The sequence below is a fragment of the Cydia fagiglandana genome, chromosome 6, assembly GCF_963556715.1.
Source record: "Cydia fagiglandana chromosome 6, ilCydFagi1.1, whole genome shotgun sequence".
Classification (NCBI taxonomy): domain Eukaryota; kingdom Metazoa; phylum Arthropoda; class Insecta; order Lepidoptera; family Tortricidae; genus Cydia; species Cydia fagiglandana.
This window is the reverse complement of record NC_085937.1, coordinates 15,316,762-15,342,323: the sequence shown is the minus strand read 5'-3', so window position 1 is coordinate 15,342,323 and position 25,562 is coordinate 15,316,762. Positions and strand designations below refer to the sequence as shown.

Here is a 25,562-nt window from a genome sequence, read left to right as displayed (position 1 = left end):
TGGAATTAAGTCCAAGAAACGATAACAGTGAATAAAACGAACCGCCTTTCCTTAAATAGCCCTGTTCTACTATCCGCCGTATTAGGCGATTATCTAGACACGCGGCAGCGTGTCAAGCCAAGTTCAAGCAAAGGAACTGGCTAGCCAGCGCCAAGTGTAATATTACACGAACCACTTGGTGCCACTTTTGACCCTTCTATAACTCAAAACATCTTTAACGTAAACACATAAAACTACGTGTGTTTAATTATATCCATAAGGACATCTAGAAGCCCAAATTTCATGAAGCTAGCTCAAACGGTTATAAAGATATGAAGGTCAAAAAGTCGTAAATTTTAAGACTGACTGACAGACCTATAGTACCTAAACCTAACCTACTTCCAGATGACCTAGAAGGATGAAATTTGGAATCCAGCTCAGTTAGTGTGTGAAAGCGTAGGAAAAAATCTAAAAATTAAAAAAAGTTATAAAATAGGGGGGGTCCCCATACAAAAAAACCATTTTTTATTGTGACTGACATATAAGTACCTAAACCTAACCTACTTCTAGATGACCTAGAAGGATGAAATTTGGAATCCAGCTCAGTTATTGTGTGAAAGCGTAGGAAAAAATCTAAAAATAAAAAAAAGTTATAAAATAGGGGGGGTCCCCATACAAAAGAACCATTTTTTATTGTGACTGACATATAAGTACCTAAACCTAACCTACTTCCAGATGACCTAGAAGGATGAAATTTGGAATCCAGCTCGGTTATTCTATGTAAGCGTAGGAAAAAATCTAAAAACAAAAAAAAGTTAATAAATAGGGGGGATCCCCATACAAATTTCTTTTTTATTGTGACTAACATATAGTACCTAAACCTAACCTACTTCCAGATGACCTAGAAGGATGAAATTTGGAATCCAGCTCGGTAATTGTGTGTAAGCGTAGAAAAAATATAAAAATAAAAAAAGTTAAAAAATAGGGGAGGTCCCCATACAAAAAACCTGTAATACGCGCTAAGCAACCGGCCAACGGTGTGTCGTTGGCGGCGCGCGGCACCACATAATTAATACAAAGAACAGAAGTAAAAAACATGCAGCGGAAACACAAGAAAAAACATTAAATCTCAATACCTGCCTAGTTTTCTTTACAAAAAGTATTGATATCCCATCAAAAACATAAATGTAAAAAAGGAGAGCCAAGTTCTTCGGTTCGCCGCAAAAAGAATGGAGATCTAAATGAGTGCCAAGTTCTATGCAAAATCCAAATATGTATTTATAGGAACAAAATAACATTATAAACAAGTATTAAACTCTATTTCTTTGCTTTATTGGATACCTATAACAATTGCTGTTATTTAAAAAAAATGTGAGATCTTAAAGTAGGTTAGATTTGGCTTGGCCAGTTTTTATCAGAATTACAAAATATACATGTTGAATAACTTTATAAAATGACTGATGTAATGAAAACTGGCCAAGTCAAATCTAACCTACTTTAAGATCTCACATTTTTTTTAAATAACAGCAATTGTTATAGGTATCCAATAAAGCAAAGAAATAGAGTTTAATACTTGTTTATAATGTTATTTTGTTCCTAAAAATACATATTTGGATTTTGCATAGAACTTGGCACTCATTTAGATCTCCATTCTTTTTGCGGCGAACCGAAGAACTTGGCTCTCCTTTTTTACATTTATGTTTTTGATGGGATGTTACTTACTAGAGTAGTTTTCGCGCCTTATTTCGCCTCACTAAACCCTATGAAAATATGTACGTATGTATGCGTACGCTTGAGCACTTGAGAAATGTCGCAATTCAATCTAAGTCAAGTTTCATAGTTCCCAGACATCCTGTCTGACATCGAGAAAATGTAATTAAGATTTTTTATATCTTTATCAGACTTATTGAAAAATATGTACGTATACCGGACGCACGTTTTGTAGTTAAATTCTAATAACTATTCCACAATATTCCTCTTTTTTTGTCATCTTTCATTGGTGTATTCTTTAGCTTCCTCTATCAGTGTCAAGAAATTATTATCCTTATGTTTTGTAAGATCATAATATATTTTCTTGACGTAACCTACTATGTATTAAATTTCAAACTATTAAGCAATTTTGAGACTAGTTATCTGCTGTGCATGATCTTACAAATTTTAATAAATTAGTGTGTTAACACGTTAACGACTTAATCAGCAGAATGAGAGTATTTAATTCCTACATTATGGCCGATAACTTTTAAGGTAATACAAGTGGATTCCTTTCGATATAATAAGCGGTCTGCGGGCGACATCCGGACGGCGTCTAATCGTCGACCGGTCTGATGAAAAGTGAAGCCGAAGCGAGAGTCCAACCGGTCCCGGGCAACGCTCGCGTGCCTGGGTTTCCCGACACGTTTTCCAAATAATTAGTCTCAATTGCATCTTCTGATAACACTTAGAAAATGGAAAATTGTCTCGAAGTGCTGTCTACGTGTGCACGGATCGATTCCAACGCAAACATCTAGGCACGAATCCTGGTTGCGGTTTCTTTACTCGCATGCCGTTATGATGTAATGCTCTAAAAACGCGGATTGATTTTTAGTGAAAGTGATAAACGCGAGTTTAGCCACGTGTCTTTAAAGTTACTACTGCAAACATAGTTACTCTAATTTAACAAACTTAAGCAGATCAAGGTCAAGTTCCGGGAAAGCGATGTACAGTCGCCTTCAGATATATCGGAGCGGCCAAGGTGTCCACAATATCTGAGCACGCGCTCTAACTTCCTGACAATAGAGGCGTATTCAGATATTTATGAGCACCTTGGCCGCTCCGATATATCTGATGGCAACTGTACCTAAGCATAAAACTACCATAGCTGAGTATTATCTTTTAACAAATTGTGCTCACTGAATGTAATTTAGAGTGTTATTTATTTGCCATGCAACTGTTCATTTCACGACCTGTTAATTATGAACTTAACGGTACATCATTATAAAAAGATACGCCTAAACTAAATGTTAAAATTATGCTAATAGTTACAACAAATGGTGAGTAGTTCTCAACTTGATTTAGGTATAGTTTGCTAATATTAACAAATAGTTAAATATAATCCCACTGACACCTAATTAATAATCATAGTCTAAACTAAAGAACAAATTTAACGCACAATGGTCTTTTGAGTCTTTTCGAGTCAAGTAAGTATCTTTATGTATAGTAGTACTTATGTGTAGGTATTATTTATTAGGATTGCAAAAATATAATTGGATGTAAAGTACCTACAATGTGATATCTATATGTATTTATCGATATATGAATCGCCAAGTTATATGACATCTCTTTAGTTCTGTTTTAAACAATATTTATAGCAGCATTATATTTTATGGTATTAATTTCCGAGTTTTAAGTTTATAAAGAGAGAGATTTAAGTATAGATGGCTCTATGGCCTTTCCATTGGGACTCTACCGAATTGTTTTGAGTAAGTAAGTAACTAAGTAACCGTATTATTTTTTATAATTTAATGAAATAACTGTGGCCAGTGGGTGGTAGACTCTTAATTAATACTAATCGAAATTGCCACTTAAGCGAAGCCCTAGAAAAAGTAAATCCGGAGCTAAGCCGCTACTTACCGATAATTTTATTTTTAATTAGGTGCATTACACCGTATTTAGCCAGATCCTGGCCTGCTGGCGTATTTAATCTAATTTTTTAGCATGATTATACGATTGCGTGCATACTTTTTTGATTAAATACTTAGATGCGTAATGTATCATGGAGCGTAAGCTATGGAAGCAAAAACTATTGAGAAATGTAACAAATGTACTGTTTTTGTGAGAAATAATCATTTATTTAAAAACTAGTACAGGGGGTAGCTTGCTTTCGCTATAACTTGCATAACCATAAAAAATTTACTCTTTTACTATTTTAGGTCACCTAAATAATTCAATTACCGTAATGCAACGTTCACACTAACTCCTAGAATTTGCTCTTGATATTCATATCACAGAAATCAGCTTTGCCGTTTGTGTCTGTCATACATGGTCATACATAATTCATTATAATAGCCAGTATAAGTGGCTTAGGTGTAAAAACAACTGTCCGGCTCATGTGTGAATAGTTATTATCCATTCATATCACTCGCGTACTCCTGTATTGTCAATTTTTGTTTTAAGAATAAGAATAAGAATAAGAATAAGAGATGTACATGTTTTGTATATTTCTTAACTACTACACATCACTATCACTGCACCTTATAAAACAAACCCGCGGTGTGTGTGTGTTTCTGTCTTTGTATGTTCGCGGTAAACTCAAAAACTAATGAATGTATTTTGATGCGATTGCATTTACCTAATTAATAAGTCATTTACCAAACTAGTAATTTGTTTAAATGGATTTATTTTAATTCAATAAATCCATTTACAGCTTCAAGTTCAACACAAGTACGGCAATTGATTATACGAATTACAAATAATAACTAGTATAAAACACATACGAACAAAATTATACATAATGCAAAATAATTAGCATTATACGCAATTCTTTAATTCTACACCAACTACACCAAGTGGACGGAAACAGGCACTGGACGGTAAACTGACGCAATGACCCTATAATATCACAAATACAGCTAGTCGAACTACCAAAAACTCATTTACTAAGGTATATTTTCACGTAGCTATTCCTACATCACTTTACGTTGATTATGTCCATCAGCTGCTGGTATCCGCTATACCGTAAAATGGGGTGAGTTGGGTGAAATTTGAATTTCTAACCTCGATAAAACTTTATTTTTACATGTCAAAACTAAATTGTGTAATAAGTGGTTCGGACGTTTGTATTTTATTTAGGGTAGTTCCATTTCATAACTTTGACGATTAAGAAGAAAACCCACCTCACCCCGTAGTGCCTCGTATTTGGGGTGAGAGGGTTTTTCATACAAAGGTGATTTTGGAAGATTGTTGGATCGATTTTTTTTATTATGCGTATTACTATAGCCCCATTCTAAATTGGAATACATTATTTTTGTAGGCCTTAAAATCCCTTCTCACCCCCCTCTCAAACCTTTTCTCCCCATTCATAACCCAACTCTCCCCGCGAAACCTACTCACCCCGTTTTACGGTACATATTGCCTTTATGCTGCTAAATAACACGACCTTGCGAATCCTAATTGGTTTTTTCATGTATCTTTGTACCAAGTGATTGCTTGCGTACATTCAGCATGGTTTAGGTTCAGAGTTCAGAACTTAAACTAAAGGAATAAGGTCTAAATTTAAAATTGTGTACCTGACCACACGCAAGCGAAACTGGCGAGAGGTCTTGACAAAGCTCCCGGTCATTAACCCAAAATACATTTAAAGTCTTGCAACTTTTTACGACCAACCGAAATGACCCCTAAGTATCTCGCTACGCGTTATTAGTGCATAATGTGTGTCGATTTCCCGTTCTTATTGCATATTTAGATTTGACATTCTCAATGGAGGTTACAGTAATGTAACAACGTTGAAGAATTGACCGAGTTGGACGCACTTGCGGTTTTTGTAACGTATGGCTGTATTAACATCTAACGGCAAAGGAAATGTATCTATTAGTCACGTGTAATACCTTGGTATTTCTGTTCATTATCTATACGAGCGTATAGACAGACCACAGCGGATAGATCATATATTGATAATGGGCCACTTTAAATAGAAATTGACCCGTTGACTTTAAAAACACTGAATAACAAACACCGAACTGCGTTCCAAAACTGGCATTGTGGATGTGGGCATGAAGGCCGCAAAGCTGAAATGGGACTGGGCAGGGCACATCTGCCGAACGCACCCAGAACGCTGGGCCAAAGTATCCACGGACTGGATCCCACAGGATGGATCTTGGGGCAGAGGAAAACCCAAACGGAGATGGCGGGACAACCTCGATACATTCTGCGTCGAGTGGCGGCAGTGTGCATTAGACAGGGACAAGTGGCGGGAAAGAGGGTAGGCCTTTGCCCAGCAGTGGGACACACTAATGGGCAAAAAAAAAAAAAGAATAACAATTAATAATGAATATCCGCCGTCTTTTTCTACACTCTCTTTATGCTTTTCCTCGTAATTTTAATGATCATCAACTAAAGTCATATTTCATTCAATTGAGAATGATTTATATTGACTGATTCGATAAGTAGATACTTAGATCATTCGGTACGAACAAACAGTACGAGTATACCTAACAGATTGATGTAAGAACACGCCCAGCTCATTATCCAGTGCTTACGTGAGATCTCATAACAGGTGATTTAAATTATTCATTGATTTAACAATGTATGAAATGATTTAATCGTCATTCATTTATTCCTAATACAATTTGCTTTCAACAGTCCATGAACACTTTAACGCCTTGTTTTTTAGAGTTCCGTACCTCAAAAGGAAAAAACGGAACCCTTATAGGATCTGCGTGTCTATCTGTCTGTCCGTCTGTCACAGGCTATTTTCTCGGAAACAACTGGACCAATTAAGATAAAATTTGGTATACATATGTAAATTTGTGACCCAAAGATGGACATGTTTTTTTTATAATTTTAAAATACATAGGTTCGAATTTATTTAAGATAATAGCCAAAAATGACCATTCCCCCTATATCTCCGAAACTAATAGGTCTAAAATTTTGAAAAAAATACACAAAATAGTTCTTTATATATAGATGACAGAAAAACCTATTACAAATGTGCAGTCAAGCGTGAGTCAGACTTATGTACGGAACCCTAGAAACGCGAGTCCGACTCGCACTTGGCCGGTTTTTTTTTAGAATATATTCTACCCGACTTACTACAAGTGCTTAATAAAATAAAAAGTGTTTTGCCTACAAATGCGCATACAGTACCTAAGGTATGTTGGGAGTAATGCGGATAAATAAGCTCAATATAAAATAAGTACATATTTAGGGAGCTAGTGCGAAATTCCTCGCTGATAGTATTTGCTTCACCGCTAAGGTAAGGCACTTTTTCTCTTTGATGCTTAGATTACTTAGTATTCAATCCCGATTAGGTTTTACTATCTAAGTATAGAGATTGCCGATATTCTAAACACAATTCCAAGTCAGCAGTTTTCACGAAAAAAAAAACATAAATAAGCTCTCTAATCGCTGTTGACGCATTTTAAGTGTATTTCCCTCATTAACATTCCGTTTCCGTATTGATTTAGGCATTTAACAAGGTTATATTTAAGTTTCCGTTTTATTTAAACTGTATTTGTTTGCTTTCGAATCTTTTGTATTCAATTTATCGCACTTGACTTTTAGAAGGCTCGACTGGTAACTTATTGCATTAAGCCACCTATTCACGACTGACCTGGTATGAATGAACTTTGCGGTCACAAAGCTTTGTTATACCTAAGACGCCAGATGATTGGTGTCGACGATGCCTAGATTATAAAACCGTAAGGCAAAGAAATAGACGTAATAATCATAATCCATTGTTACATTATGCAGGTTACTATACAGATCATTCATCACGCCATCAATCAACGTCAAATCGTCGGATGTCGGTCAATGTATGATTTATTTTTCAAGTTTACACTGATTTGCACAGAAAGAAGACTGTATGAGCATATGAAATTTGTTGTTCATAGTTTTTTCTCCCACCTGTCGGTTCTGATCCCACGAGATACCGCAAACTATCGGAAACATTTTCAAACTTGCATGAATTTGTACCGGTTTGTGCATAGATAAAAAATGCAAGTCAAAAGTTGCTCAACAGCATATTTTTAGTATATTTACATCCTCCAGAGCCATTTGCCATCGGGTTGTGATTGACAGGTGAAATGCTATCAATTAATCACGAGATAGATTCAACATTGTGACAGCTATTCAGATATTAATGTGCCTACCGTACCGTCTACCTAAATATTCATGATTAAGAATGTTCGTTTATAGATTACGCAATCTGCCGCTTGGACGTCTAATTATCAATACTGATATTGATTATGTACATGACATAACTATAATATTAGGCCTGATATGAAAGTTGCGAAATGTTAGATACAAACTTAAAGCAGGCCACTGACGAGCCTTCCAAATGGATGCCGTTACAATGGATTCATCCAAATGGACGGCATTTTAATATTAAACATTGTACGTTTTTGACATTCACTGACCGATTTTGGATTGCAGCCACGCTATTTGGACTGTTGGAAGGCTCGTCAGTGGCCGCCTTAAGAGCAAACTTGACAGCATATTGACTCACAAAATAAGATCGAATCCCAGCGCTTATCTGCCCCATTCGAATTTTAAGATACGTCAATTAATAGATCTAGAAACGATATGGATTAGATGTGTCAGTGTCAAAAGTGATGTTTTTGTTTGAAGAAAAGTCACATTTGACACGAAACGAACGCAGCCGACGCGCACGAATGAGGGTAGACTGCATGAGAGCAGTCTATTACACAACTTTGACACCCACCTGCTAACCTCAGTTACCTGTGAACAAGATGCATATAACTGCGTCGAAATATCGGGAGCTCGAATACCATGCAACGCAGCCGACGCGCACGAATGAGGGTAGACTGAGCGCAGTCTATTACACAACTTTGACAACCACCCGCTAACCTCAGTTACCTGTGAACCAGATGCATATAACTGCGTCGAAATATCGGGAGCTCGAATACAATAAAATAGGTAATCACGGTTCATATCCCGGTACTTAGCTATAAGTTTCGTGACATTATTACTCAATTATTACTTCAAGAGTTCAAACGTTATACGGTCGAAACTGCAGATCGCATTTCCTCGTAACTTTCATAATTTCAGAGCGACACTGGGCGCTGTTGGGAAATCGGACGTTTCCTGACGAAATTGTTGCCCCGCCAATAGTTTCCTCCGATAATAAGCAGTGCTAATCGTTTATTGGTTAATCATAGCACAACCGAATCTTTAATTAACGGCTAGGCGTAGAAGACGACTGTCGTATTCGTATGAGCACTAAAGAAGAGACGCTCTGCAGATAGATTTTCTTACAGTGACCCGCCTGTTGCTATCTCTATTTCACGCGCATAATTTTATTGCTGTCAAACTCGCACAGTAACATTGACCACCGGCATCATGGGCGGGACAACAGTAATAAATATACGCGTTCAATAGAGATTGCAACAGGTGGGTCATTGTACCAAAATCTATATGGAAAGCGTCTCCAGTTTAGCCCCACTAATTTTACTTTTTGGCAGACGAGTGACTACTCCCAATTTTTTAAGATCTAAAATAAACGTAAAACCGTAACTACTTTAAAAGTAAATTGAGATCTCGCGAAAGTAGCCTACACTTTTTTACTTTTCGAATGGATCTTCTTGGTACATTATCCATCGCGTCATGACAGTTATATTATAATATACTAGGTATTTATAAAATCAAATATGTCGCAACATGCCATATTGGAGTAAACGAAAGTAAAATTTTGAGAAAGTGTCGCGAAAGGTGAGACAGCGTTCGACACCAAATGTTACCTTGAATGACGCAAGCGCAACATATTGAGTTACTTTAAAATACGGAGCAAACATGCACCTCAAAGATTGACCCCGATTTATATCGTAACTTAATCCTTAAACAAAACAAGGATTAGCAATTAGTTCACAAACACCTTTTAGGGCTTATTGTAGCGCAACCATTTCGACATAACATGCACGATTTAAATGAATGAGTAGTATAGATAGTATACCAGTAGATGAATGTTTAACTATAGATCTTCAACAAGGCGCAAACGCCGCAAACTTTATACAGTTGATTGACAACCATTTATCGATTCGCTTGTACCATTTACTTCCATTTACGTAGTTTAGAAAGCAACGACATCTCTAGAAAACCGATTGCAATCGATTGGGGAGTTGCTAATCGATTAATCGTGGTTCTATGTTTTCGAAGACGCACCGACGCGGAGCCTAGGTCAAGATCGCTGCGGCCGTGGCATCGAAACCTCAGCCTGAGTTCTTCTGTCATCGAACTTTGCATAACGGAATTATTGCAATAAAAATATTGCTCATGATTTACGAATTTTGAATAAATTATTGATAAATTATTGCAATTTTTAACATCCGATTAATTGGATAATAAATATAAGTACGATTAGCATCCGATTAAATGTAAGTACCTTAATAAGTAGAAGTATTAAGTACCTACCTACGGAAAAAATATAAATCCTAATTGTACATGGCATAAAAACTTTAAACGTGCGCATTATAGATGAAAAATGAGTCGATTAGAGCTATCAACGGCTAATATCGGCATCAAGTCACTTACACGACAAAGAATCCGTGCAATTAACTTCTAATAAAGTGCTGGAGTTTGAAGCTACATATTTCATAAATCTTTGCGCAATCGTCGTCCACGCAAAAGGTAAAGTTTATACATTACAATTCGAGAATGCGATTCGGTATTTATTGACCGCTCTAGTTCCAGTTACAATAACACGAACAGCTGGCAACAGCGCTGTTCCCATGCGCCGGAGTGTCGCGAGCTAACGAAACTGATAACACTACATTACTGTCTTTGCGCACTGTTCAACCGTGTTGATGTGTTGTCGACACGCATTGAACGCTTCGCTTAACGTAACTCACGATTACCAAACATGGTCTCCTTAAATAGGGCTGTATGCAGCAAGCGCCTAGCACAATTTGTAGGTAATCTAACTTTGTCCAGGCCACTGTGATTATTACTTTCACTGTTGTGCTGTTTTACGTAACGATTCCGTATCTTACAGCTAAAAGCTATCAATTTATAAGAAACATAGTATTACGAGACCTATCTGTTATTTAAATCAAATCAATTGCTGACAATTTAATTGATCAAAACGGCTAGGTAGAACTACTTTTATCTCGTGAATTTCATCAACTAATTTATATTCATTAATTCACTTACAGCTGTTAGTTTAGTATTTAATGTATTTATCCATACATTACCTAACCCTTAAGTGCTTTCAAATTTACAATTAGGTACAATAAATAAATCTGGCGATCAGTGAAGCGCTATTCAGATTTTCAAAAATACCACCTTGTTTTAATTTTATGACCGTCTCAGTCATAGCGCGCCTATAAGAAGTATAAGATACCTACATTGCTATAATAACAATACAAAATCAAGCTTACATTCTTAAAATCTAGAAACCATCTCAAACATATCATTGCGCGCAATTTTTCTTAAAACAACTGTAATTATGTACAAGTACGTCTAATCAAATACCACCATTTCCAATTTGCCACTCATTTCATAACTTACATTTCACACATACATACCTATATAGGAGCATTCCACGAGCTGTCCCGTAAAAACGCATTTTATTTCGTATATTAGAACTTTTTTTTCGGCGTTTAAAGCCGACAATTATTTTTATGGTCATATTTTTGACCAATTGTTACAGAAATAGAAACTCTTTTACCTGCAAATCTTCAGAAAACTCGCGTTTGTACGGGACAACGGTAGACAATTTCATGGAATGCTCCTATATTGCAGTGCTCAAAATGTATATACTTAAGTAGTCTTTTTGCACGAAGCTCTAATATATGATTTTCATTGAAAATAGTTCCATGTGATTAACCAGCAATCAAATATTGAAATCGCTTAGGGAGGCGTGGCAACGAATTAACCCATTATGAATGCCCTCTAAATCCGATAATAACTTATTTCCATCTATGTAGATTACCTGTAGTAACCGGTAGGCATATTATTAAATGCTTGCGTAAATATTCCACTACACTATCTTCATTCTTTTTTAATAAGTATCAAAACTACACACTATACTTACAGTCAACTGCAGCCATTAAAGTAAATAAATATTTGGAGACATTTTTGCACATTACCTTGTGTGTGCTCTTCAGGGTGATCCTATCTCAATGAAAATTTGTACACGTCATCAGAAAGCGTTAGAGCACACGCTAAAATAAAAAGCCTAATAACTACAATTTTCTCAATTCTAAAAACTTTCAGTTTGCCCCTCGCACATAATCATCAACTCTAATTCAGGAACGTAGACTTGCTACTCACAGAAATATTTGCCCATGCCGGGGTTCCAAATCAGAATCACTAACTTTGCAGATAGGTTTACTATGGACTGAGTAAAGAACTTAACTGTTTCTAATACCTTAATGTTTACTGTGAACATTTAAAATGACATAAGGACGTTTCCCTAATTAAATGGTCGAGTTCAATTTTCTCCAGAGGAATGGTCGCGGCTTTCTACCTCCGTATACGACTCGGTGGGAACGACATTTTTACGTAGCGTCTCTGTAAATCAATCAACCTGATCGCTAGACGCTGTTGATGTGTGAAAACTGGCCTATCTATAAGCTGTTATGATAATCGCACATATCTGATGCGCCAAGGAATACATTAACTCAGTATGCTTTGTTCCTAAAAGATTAACGATCGCGTTTGAGTATCGTTAAAATAATTATTAAATTAACTGCTAGTAGTTAAAATAATTAAATTACGTATCTATACGTGAATTAAGTAAAGGAACACTTCGTTATTCGTGATCGTAATTTATATAGTTTCAAATTTCCAATGTTTAGTCAGATGGATACAAAAATGTTGTCACCCGGCAGCAACAAACTCAAGAAAAAGGAAGAAATAAAAAGATGTCATTAACATCTTTTATGTTTTGTAAAGTGAGTTTTTGCGCTTAAAGCTTGGTGTTCTTTCACTTTCTCGCAAGTAAAACACAGCAAGTAAAGAGGTAGAAGTCGTAAAAGGCTCTATAAAAAATTGTAGGCAGGTACAGTCATCAGCAATAGTATCTTACACAACTAGGGCCGCAAAAATATGTGACACGTTCTTATTTGGAGCGCAAAAAGAGCGCGTCATATATTTTTGCGGCCCTAGTTGTGTAAGATACTATTGCTGATGACTGTACCTGCCTACAATTTTTTATAGAGCCTTTTACGACTTCTACCTCTTTACTCTTATTTGGAGCACAAAAAGAGCGCGTCATATATTTTTGCGGCCCTAGTTGTGTAAGATACTATTGCTGATGACTGTACCATTGCATTTAATGGTAAGGCTGGAACCAATTAATAACTAGAATACTCTTATTATATCCACCTACAGTTCGAAATTATAGGATATTTGAATGTGAATTTCGCGTATCGTTTTAAATGACCTCAGTCTTTTTAAAGCAAACGCTCCATCTTATTTAGGCCCTGTCTTCACTTTCCATCAGGTGTTTGTGACGAGGGTCAATCGCAATAAAAAAAGTTGTATATACTTAACCGCAACATTTAGTGCGTGTAGTCATGCAAATTGCATGAAATATATGCATAATATTCATTTAAAAAATAATTAGTCTTGTTGGTTCGGCACTGATTCGAGAAAAAAGCGACACCCAGCTATCATCATGGCAACAGGGCACATTAATTTACGCTCACGCTCTAAATCCGCTGACGCCATAGCGCCTCACGTTCATTTTACTTTCGCCGAACTGGTGCACGGCGGGTCCGCTCTGGACCACTGGCGCAAGGTTGCGAAACAACTGTTCCAGATATCGTCTTACGCACTTGTCCATTGGACTTGGCTTATAATCTACGGTTACTGTACACTCACACGGTGTCTAGTGGACTTGGCTTATAATCTACGGTTACTGTACACTCACACGGTGTCTAGTGGACTTGGCTTATAATCTACGGTTACTGTACACTCACACGGTGTCTAGATTGCTTACTCCCGTTCCATCTTAAGGGTCTACCCGAGGTTTTCATCAATTTTTGACAAGTTTTGAATCGTAACTATCTCCTTTTTTTGCACTACGGATAGAATTATAAGATAAAGAGTTATCGGTTCTTCAATCTTTTATCTCCGTTTTGGTCTACCGGATTTTGAAAGAAATGAATACTTATTTTTTATGATTTTTTAACAATCTCTAAAAAAAAATGTTTTCGTATCTAGATATCTTTTTTTATATATTTTTTAGTATCTACGAAATCTTCATATTTGGGTTCGTCTTTGACTTCTCGAAAAACGTGTCCAGGGTTTTAATTTTAAACTAATTAACAAAAAAGTTATGGCCAGTGAACCAGTTTTTTTAGCGTACTCAGTAAAGTTTGTTACTTACTCGTTTTTTTTCTTTTACAGCTCGATTCAGTTTTCACAAGTTGTTATAATTTGAAACTGGTTCTGTTAACAACCTTGACAATCGTCTTGCTGATTGGCGCACACCTCACGCACGACTTTCACTTCAATTCGCATGCACCAATCAGCGTGAGTGATCTTCAAGGTCGTTTCAAAGGAATATCAAAACCGTAACGCGTTGTTAAATCTGAATAGTGCTCATGGTTGATATTGAAATGTGTTGCTCTCCGGCAAAATTATTATTAAATGGTTGCCATGGTACAAGCGTAATCATTAATCTAATTTTAACATAAAATTAAATTAATTAAAATTAAAATTAATCACACATACTTATTGCAAAAAATGCGCACATAGGTACTTTAAGTTACAATTTAATTTGATGAGCAATTTTTTTTTTAAATTTCATAAGAATTACATCATAAATCATATACAACTAAACCTATGATGAGCTTATTATTATTTGATGAGCTTGCGTTATCTATAGGCCCTAAATTTACTTTTAAGTACCCACGTAAATTAGGAATGAAACAATCTAATTCCCGGCCCGACCGCAATTCACAATTATATTTGACCAAATCTGCGCAATCCAACAAAAGCTTTATAATTTCCGGACCATTAAAGGTACACCTCGCTACCAGCAAGGCCACGGTGTGAATGTGCCGCACGACAATTGCATTCCATATAATTCTGCAAACTTAATGGCCAATCCAATTTAATATTTCTTCCATAGGTATTTAAGTATAGATTACGCGGCCAGTTGTCGCTATGACAACGCAAAACGGATCTGATTGATTTGAAGTCGGCGTCAAACATCGAGGCGGATGTTGGGAACGCCCTTGTCATGGAATTCACTGCGAACAAGTGACTGTCGTGAACAAGTCATTACAGTGGAACCTGGATAATTGCAATCTCAAGGGACCGGCCAGTTTTTGTCAATTTACCAGGTTTTTCATTTAAGCAGGTCGTGTCAATTAACGAGGTTCAAAAAATCGTTGTGTCAATTATAGAGGTTTTCATAAATAGAGGTTGCGTTCTGACAAATTTCTTTTTTTACTTAATAAAAACCATTTAAAGTAGATTTACACGCTTACGTTCTAGGTTTCTGGTCTATATATTGCTTCTGTCTATACTTGCACTTTTACACTACATTAATTACCACTTTATTTTTTTATCATTTGGGTTTAAAAAATTCCCTTCAATTGTAGAAGAAAGTTTTATTAGAATGTAAAAAGCATACTTTGTATAAAAAATTGATGGAATCTATTTCACCAACTACAGGCTGTGATAGATACCAAATAAATAAATTGAATTCTGGATGGAGATATAAATAAAATGATCATTGCTATTAAAATATTATTTCTGCTGTCTACAACTACATCCTTTCAATTACAGAGGTGATAAGTAAATCTCGTTTCAATAATAGAGGTAAAAACAAGAGCAAAAATAACGGATTTTTTTAGCACAGTGTCAATTATAGAGGTCTTAAGTTGCGATGTGGTCAATTACAGAGGCAAAATTACGGAAAGCACTAAAGTCTAAATTGCAATTATAGAGGCTCCAAAATTTCAATTATAGAGGCCTTTTGGTCTCAAGGGACCGGGACCGGACTTTTGGTTGCAATTATTGAGGTTTTCCATTTATCCAGGTGCCAATTAACCAGGTTTCACTGTATTTGTTCTTCGTTCTGACGGTAGCATTTTTCAGTAGCACGTTACACATAATATACAGATTGATAATCACTACGCAAAACTTTATTAAATATATATTTTTGAAAATAATTTCTATCTAGTTGTATTAAGGATTGCACATGCAGCGCAGCGCTAGATTGTGATTGTTCTCAGACCGTGGGAAGAACTCGGCACGTTATGATCCCTAGGATATGAATAAAACACAAGTTTCAGGTCGTTTTTGCAAACACAAGGATATCAATTAACATGAAAACCGGAGACTGTATGGTAATTATAAATGCATTATGTAAACGGATTCGGAACACTGAATATCTAACTTAAACGTGACTTGAGGAAACCTTAGCCCACATTATCTAGACTACGCTGAATTATCATTGAATAGTGACAATAAGGTGACAAAGTAAACTAAAACAAAGTTAACCGATATATAATAACAGCAATCATAAGAGCTGTTACACTGGTAGCCGACCTTGTCCTGGTCGCAGCTTAGATGCAATTTTGTCATTGTGCATTTGATCGCGTGTCTAAAGAGTAATTGCATGTATTTGTAGCTTACAAAATACAATAAAAAGTAATTATTGCAAAATATTCTAGTTTCTTTACAGAGGCTTATTCATCACTTATTCAGGAGGCGATATGTCAATTCCTATGTGCAACAACACTCATTCAAAATACTTTTTGTTAAGGTGAGTAGATTAGCGAGGTAATTATGCTGACCGAAAAGAATTAAATAGTGTAAACTTATATGGAACTACTAACTTTTAATAAAGTAGGGAAGCTCGTTTTTTTTAGAAATAGAAAGAAAGTAAGCGATCTTAACATGTTCAATTGAAAAATGCTTTTTTAAAAATCATTAACTATTACTTATGATAGCAGAAGAATATAAATGATCGTATTAGATTCACAATTGTTACATATTTGCCGTGACTTATTTTTAAAACGTGTTTTTCAATTAAAATTAAGACACATCAAGTTTGTTTACCTTTTTTCTAATGCTAAAAAAACGAACTATTGAACTATTTCAGCAAACCCTTTTTAATTAGCATTCACATATCGCAACACCTATTATCCACTCAATACCACATATTCAACAATAACCATTGTACTTGTATCTAGCGCATCTTATTGCAAAATGGTTTGTTTGAGCCCGTCTGCTTTGCCTGCATGACATTCTTATGGCATTCAGAGAGACAGGTGAATCGCCAAAATACCGTTCACGTCTAGATGTGAACCTGTCAGGGCAACAATGTGACATGTCTACTTTCTACGCAATTTGGTAATTGCCATTGTGACACTTGTGAATTATTCCAAGGCGAAATCATATGACAGTAATAATCCATCCTCTAAATACCATTAGAATAAATATTAAAGTAAGAGACAAACTGCAAGCAGTTTATTTATGAACAGTCTACTTGATTTTGTAGCCATATCATGTGTAAATCGTATGTGAAGTTGTTTTTTTTATTCAACCCTTCGAACTTACGTCATACAACCAATTAATGTAAAGCAATTTGAGCCATATTAATTTGTAGTAGTAACACACGTCTCTTACTGAGTCGCTACGACCCACATTGGATTAGTATCACACTTGTATTACTAGGGCGCTCCACGGGTTAAATTGATTATTGTTTGTACACTTTGAGATAATCTAAATGGCAAGAATCTAATCTAAAAAAAATTGAATTAGTTTTTTTATTTAAGCTGCATTTGAACGACTTATAGGGACTAATATAATATGAAGACTCTTTAGAGAAAGGAACTAAAATGTACGATTTTACTGTCAATCACTGTAATTGGCGTCAGTCTTACTTATAAATGACAGCTTAAATCGTATCGTTTTCCACTCTATTGGTCTGGCTCGCGAGCCTGAGGCTTAGCTTCCGCTACAGTAATTATTATTATCATGCAGTATCTAAATACACAAAGCCTATATTTCCCGTAAGAAAATATTTAATATGAGGCAAAACACTATTGCCGCTATAAGATATAGATTGGATATTTTAGACAACGTACGTTATTTTGTACCTATAAAATCTGTACTGTACTGGAACACCTAAAATGGTTATAAATTTAAGTAGTTCAAATCCCATTCTAATATTGCTTTTATTAAAAATGTTGTAGGTTCGTACACCACCCTCAAAAGTTCATTTGTTAATTTGCTTCAAGGCCGTTTCCTAACTACGGGTTAAATCTCTAATACGTAGGTAGGTAACTTTAAGACTTTTTAATCTGACATGCCTAATTTTTCGGCTTCATGTCATAAATAATGACAGCTGTCATTTCTAAGCAACATTCTAATTTTGTCAAACCGGAAACACCAGAGGTGGGCATGTCTATCAGGTTTTTTTTTAAATTACTATTTACAGTTGAGGTTAGTTTAGTATTAGCAGAGATATATATAACTTCGTATAAGATAAATAAAGTCTAAGAAAAAAACGTGCCTCGGATGTGGAGAAAAAGTCGTTCTCGAATAGATGGCGCCATTACAATTTATACCTTTGGCCTATTGTCGGCTAGATGGCGATGACGACACCGTTTGATATTCAACAATTTTAACACATATCAGTGAAAGAACATGGGTCAGTATGGAATAATAAGAAATAAAAATAATTTATCCGTAAACATATTTTGATTAATTTATACATTTTCAATTTTATTTTAAGTTTTAATCGTGTGTCGATAGATGGCAGTAAATGTACCGTGACTACAAAATTGACAATGACAGGACCCCTCTATACTATCTATTCTTTTTGGTATTAGGTTAGGTTAGGTTCATTCATTCTCTTTAGATCCACTTACTTTTGACAACGAGCTTTAACAATTAATTTTAAGTAAACGATATTTTAAAGTAAGGAGAAGTTCAACTTCAGCCCTATTATTTATACCTTTTAGAAACCTCACTGTGGACCACTGGTGTCACCTGTGGACAACTGTACATTCGCGTTACCATTTAAAAACCTTTATACCTACTCCTTTTTTATTTTTTAATCAATTAAATGACACCACCTCCAACAATTAGTAACATAAAATTACGTGAAAGATCAAAAAACAGTTACATAATTATTAATTGAGACTTCCGGCCGGAAATATGTCACCATGCAAAGCAAAACAGGTACCTTACTTAGGTTCGAGGAAGATTGTGTGAACTTAATTGTTATGTATGTAAACGTAATGCATGATAAAAGTTACATAAGCTAACGTCATTGTTACAGTTATAAGTAGCTAAGAAAATTATGTCAGTAATGGTATGTTTACAAAACAGTTAACTAAATATCCAGATTTTCATACTAAAAATATAATATTAAGCATTCAAGTCTTTTTATTAAAAAGTGTCATAAAATCACTTAAACTAATTTTTGAGTTTTGAGCTTTGATCAGAGGCAAAGCGATTAACTCTATGCAGAGCGAAACGTTATAGCCTCCTAAGACCCAGCCATACAAATGAAAAATCCAGAATTTGCCACTGAAATTTGATCCTTTAGTGCAGGGAATAGAGTTGATTTTGTTTGGTTTGAAAATTTAACGAAACAAAATAAATGCGACTCTGTTCCAATCGAATACGATTTAAATTTCATCGAACTGAATAAGTACTATAGGTAGGACCGTGGGCCTTAGGAGGATAAATGAAGAATTATCAGAAGGCTTGTCGGACCTTCATTGACCTTCGGTTTCTATTTTGGCCCATCTGTATTTAACCTACTAAATATTGCTTAGAATTCCTGATTGACTCAAAAACTTGCCTATGATACACATAATGGATGTGTCGCAGTCGGATCGTATAATCCGCCGTATTACATTACGGCTAGCCGTTTTCAAAAACAGGGGCGTTTTGAAATGCGGCGGTTTAACGATTAGCCGTATTGAATGCGGCTGAATGAGAATCCGCCGGAATGTATTCGGCGCCATACGTTCTTCAACAAGGCTAGCCGTAATGTAATACAGCGAGTCATTAGCCGCCGCTTTGACAGTTTTTAGTTCCCATTTTTAACACTCGTGGCGCTGCCTGACAAACGCTGGGGTGTCCATCAAATCTGGAGTTTGTCGGACTGTTTCTTTTAAAAAAAAATTTTCCTTCACAACTTAACTAGACGGAGCCCCGCTTCGCGGGGCTCCTATTTCTGAGCGGTTTGCCCTTCGGGCATCTGAAGCTACCTAACGAACCTAACCTACCTACCTATTGATTAAGTGAGACGTCCGTGAAAACATTACACTTTGGGGAAAAAAGCGTAGGTAGGTAATTAGGTTAGGTTCGTTAGGTAACTTCAGATGCCCGAAGGGCAAACCGCCCAGAAATAGGAGCCCCGCTTGCGGGGCTCCGTCTATTTAAGTTGTGAAGGAAATGTTTTGGAAAAGAAACACATGTAGTGCGGTGGGACCATGGTAGAAATAAATTAAATCGCAAACATTGTCAAACTCCGGTTACGTAGGCGACCGAAAGAACTGGTCACTCTACAATGTACGATGCGGCTAAACGTGGACCGCCTTATTGAAGAACGTATCGCAGTGACAATCCGGCTAATCGTCGAACCGCCGCATTTCAAAACGCCCCTGTTTTTGAAAACGGCTAGCCGTAATGTAATACGGCGGATTATACGATCTGACTACGACAGATGGACAACGTGTCAACGGTATGCTAATACGATCGATGACTTCTCAGAATCATGTGGTGGACTACAGATTCGTTTACTATTTGCAATATATAATGAATGAGTTACAACTCAGGTGACTGCTTATGTAATTCTTGAGAAAGTGTAATAGAAAATTCTAATGTAATGCGACAATTCTGTTTTGCATAGTCTTTTTGGTTTTATTGGGTCAGTTAGATTTTTTTGCGTAGTCACTAATACTTTTATTTTTTCTTTTTCAGGTAAGACTGACAAACGGAAATATTAATTTAGCACCCTGGTAACAAGCAAGCAAGGCAAGTTTAGGTATAAGTAGAAATAGAAATAGAAATAATTTTATTCGTGAGCACAAACACAAAATAAAAACTTACACTGAACAGAGAAAACATAATAAAAAAGAGAGAGTGCCACGAAATGGTCTCACCTCAGCATGAGAGGTTTTCAGTATATACATACCCACCAAAAACATAAATGTAAAAAAGGAGAGCCAAGTTCAATACAAAAATTATGCTTGGCTGTGGGGCTCGCCGCAAAAAGAATGGAGATCTAAATGAGTGCCACTGCCAAGTTCTATGCAAAATCCAAATATGTATTTATAGGAACAAAATAACACTATAAACAAGTATTAAACTCTATTTCTTTGCTTTATTGGATACCTATAACAATTGCTGTTATTTAAAAAAAATTGAGATCTTAAAGTAGGTTAGATTTGACTTGGCCAGTTTTCATTATATCAATCATTTTATTTATATTGTAATTCTGATAAAACCTGGCCAAGCCAAATCTAACCTACTTTAAGATCTCACATTTTTTTAAATAATAGCAATTGTTATAGGTATCCAATAAAGCAAAGAAATAGAGTTTAATACTTGTTTATAGTGTTATTTTGTTCCTATAAATACATATTTGGATTTTGCATAGAACTTGGCAGTGGCACTCATTTAGATCTCCATTCTTTTTGCGGCGAGCCCCACAGCCAAGCATAATTTTTGTATTGAACTTGGCTCTCCTTTTTTACATTTATGTTTTTGGTGGGATATCAATACTTTTTGTAAAGAAAACTAGGCAGGTATTGAGATTTAATGTTTTTTCTTGTGTTTCCGCTGTATGGTTTTTACTTCTGTTCTTTGTATAATTATGTGGTGCCGCGCGCCGCCGACGACACACCGTTGGCCGGTTGTTTAGAGCGTATTACAAGTTTTTTGTATGGGGACACCACTTATTTTTTGACTAAACTTTATTTTAATATAGCAAATATAATAATACATATATTGGGGTAGTTACAAATATCTGCTTGTAACGGTTCCAACGCTACAATAAAAAAATATTTTTTTGTATCGGGACCCCCCCTATTTTTTAACTTTTTTTTATTTTTAGATTTTTTCCTACGCTTACACACAATAACCGAGCTGGATTCCAAATTTCATCCTTCTAGGTCATCTGGAAGTAGGTTAGGTTTAGGTACTTATATGTCAGTCCCAATAAAAATGTTTTTTTTGTATGGGGACCCCCCCTATTTTTAAACTTTATTTTATTTTTAGATTTTTTCCTACGGTTACACACAATAACCGAGCTGGATTCCAAATTTCATCCTTCTAGGTCATCTGGAAGTAGGTTAGGTTTAGGTACTTATATGTCAGTCCCAATAAAAAGTGGTTTTTTTGTATGGGGACCCCCCCTATTTTTTAACTTTATTTTATTTTTAGATTTTTTCCTACGGTTACACACAATAACCAAGCTGGATTCCAAATTTCATCCTTCTAGGTCATCTGGAAGTAGGTTAGGTTTAGGTACTATAAGTCATAAGTCAGTCTTAAAATTTACGACTTTTTGACCTTCATACCTTTATAACCGTTTGAGCTAGCTTCATGAAATTTGGGCTTCTAGATATCCTTATGGATATAATTAAACACACGTAGTTTTATGTGTTTACGTCAAAGATGTTTTGAGTTATAGAAGGGTCAAAAGTGGCACCAAGTGGTTCGTGTAATATTACACTCGGCGCTGGCTAGCCAGTTCCTTTGCTTGAACTTGGCTTGACACGCTGCCGCGTGTCTAGATACTGAAAACCTCTTTTTTATAAATTTGAATAACAACAGTTACATTAATTTAAATGTATGGCACTGCTTTATTACTGTATAATAATGTTTTGAACTATAGTACCTATATGTGTATACTTGTTAATGCAATTTCCATCATATGTTTACCTAGATTTTGAATACGTAGCATTCTGTTTCAGCCAAATATTAGGTTACATACATACATACATACATACATATAATCACGCCTATTTCCCGGAGGGGTAGGCAGAGACCACGGATTTCCACTTGCTACGATCCTGACATACCTCTTTCGCTTCCTTCACATTCATAACATTCCTCATACACGCTCGCCGATTTAGGGTGCTCTTGACCTAATTATAATAATAATAGGTGTCCGAAACTTAGCAATAGCCCAGACTTATTTTCCACCCAAATTTAAACCATAGACCAGGACTCTTTCCATTTTTCTATAATAGCTCCCAATGCCTGCTGAAACCGGTTTACGGGTATCTATTTATGCACCCGTGAATGGGTTCCAGCAGGCGTTCTACATGACATCAAAGCTCTCCAAACGGCCTCTACGTGTTGGATCTATATCCCCACGCACGCCTTATAAATGACCGGGCTTAAAAACCCGAGAGTTTGTAACGGAGATACAAATAATTATAATAATTATAATATTAGGTTAATTACCAAAAACATAATATTCCATAAAAACATCACAAAAAATAAATTAAAAGCTCCGTCCTTTTTCACGCATGTGTCATATCATAACACTACCTACTTTGTATAAGGAACGGCCTGTGCACATAGACATACACATACAGGTGCACGTGCCAATCCTTATAGATAAGAGCCTGCACAACGCGTGCGTGACGTGTGCGTGCACGGTCCAAACATTTTAACACACACGCACGTGTCGCACGTGCACGTCTATGCACACGCAACCGTTGTATTCTGGCCTTAAACAGTCGCTATCTATCAGTGAGCGAACAAACAAGTAACTTGTCGGTAACATCCGCCGCGTCAATGCTCCGACAGCTAATTTACATAAGGCCACAGTATGAGGCTTTTCCTTCCTATTTTCTAATAATATTCTAGTATTAGCAGGGCGTTTTTCTCGTCGCTAAACCTGCGTATTAACAAGCTTGGTGGTCGTTATTCAAAACAGTACTTAAAAGGAGCTTAATATTCTGTGGCCACGGGCAATGGCTAGGTTTACATAAACGGTGTAAGATAATATTTATTACCCGCCGACTCTACGTTTTCGTAAACAAAAGCCACTTTAGTTACTTTTACTCCAAAAGAACTGTGTTTTAAAAGTATTTAAAAAATTATAAGAAAGTTATTAAATTAAACTATGAATAAAACTGATTTGTCGTGAATTAAAATTATACCCATAAATACTTGCATTCTATTTGTTTGTGTACTAGCTAAATCGTCTGTATTTTTCAGTATCATACGAATAAAGTACTACCTACATATTATGTTTCTATTTAACTTGTGATTTCTATCTATGACCTGGGGGTGTATTTTTAAATTTCGAGCGCTCGAATTCGTCACCCGAAAACGTTGGAACACGGTGAATTGTTTTTTTTTTTAATACTAGCAATAGACATTGGGAATCTAGTGGTATTTAACCACTCGTTTTCAATTCTATTAGTAGAATTTAAATGCCTAGTAGTGGATATATTGAAGAGAGCCACACGTAATCGAGCGTTTGAACTTCAAAAATCGGCCCCCTAGTTTTCATTTGTCATCAAATGAAACAGGTCGATCGCTAGTCAGTTCGTAATTAAACAAAATGCTGAAGAATATTCCGCCAGCCCATTTAATTTGCCAGCAAGTGAATTATGTTAATGAAACCGAAACGCAACGAAGCGTTTTAAAATCCGGATGAATTATTGCGTTGAACCGACGCTCTAGGCGAAAAAAGCGTCTTAGTAAACTAAAAGGGTTGTTAATTGTGCAGTTTTTGTGATTGCATAAGGCTTTAAATGGGTAATTTAGTTGGAAGTAAGAATCTAGAATACGAGTACGCCTCTATTACCGTTATATGAATAGTATGAAACCCAATTGGTTTAGATCAATTAATAAATTAATGAGCCAATTACCTTTTACGTAAATATTAATAAGGTATTTCTGATTAGGTATACGGAATATAAAAATCAGCATAGTATATACGGAAAAGTCTTTAAGTATATAATTCCCTATATGGGCTTTGCTTAGAGGCAAACATATCACTGTATGTACATAAATAACTAACAAATAAATAAAATTAAGTGCTTTATAATGTTTTATACATATTTTATTACTAAATAATATATTTACTTGACTACGATTACGATTGAGTTCACAGCCCAAAACGTAAGGTAAGAATGCATCATTTTCCACATACAAATATTCAATAACTTACTTTCATGTAACGCGTCCGATTAAAATATTTTAGGTCCAATTTATCTGACATTCTTAAAAAAATGTACATCCAATATAAGTATTGTAATGAAATCTAATCGTCACAGCGTCACTTTCAGCGAAAGTTATTCGCTCTAGATAATAGAATAATGTATCTATCGGCAAGTGAAACCACTTTGCAACGAGAATGGCAAATAAACTACGATGAGCTTGCGGGTCACGTCCACGGGACGCTAATCAGACCCACGGAAAGCGAGAAAAAAGTTAAAATTGCGCTTTAACTATTTTGGAGCGTGTTTGGTTTTCCGAATTGGCCTTTTATTTACTGAATGCATAACAGCTAGCCTTAACAGTACACAGTACACGTCAAAGAATATAATAATTTGTTAGAATATATTAATATGTACATAAGGAATTCTCAAAACGTATCATATTTTAAATTATGAAAATGTCGTTTGATAGAAATAGAAAAGAAGCGTACACGTATTTAAAACGTTGGATTTCCGACGCAGGCCATATATAGACTACGTTGATCGCTTACCATCAGGCAGGCCGTATGCTAATTTGCCATATCAATTTTAGACTTACGAAAGTAGCTTAAAGGATGACTCACGCTAGACCGGACCGTGCCCGGTTACTACATTACATTTACTATGACGGCTGATCGGTGATCACGTGTTGCTTTCCAAAATACTAAACGCCGGAAGCTCCGGCCCGGCCCGGCCCCGGCCCGGTCTAGCGTGAGTCATCCT

At 35.9% G+C, this 25,562-nt stretch overlaps 1 protein-coding gene across 1 annotated transcript in view; it reads left to right on the top strand.

Annotated features, from left to right (window-relative positions):
• LOC134665295 (uncharacterized) overlaps positions 1–25,562 on the top strand; it is a 61,945-nt gene that overhangs the window by 1,161 nt on the left and 35,222 nt on the right. The window lies entirely within an intron of this gene.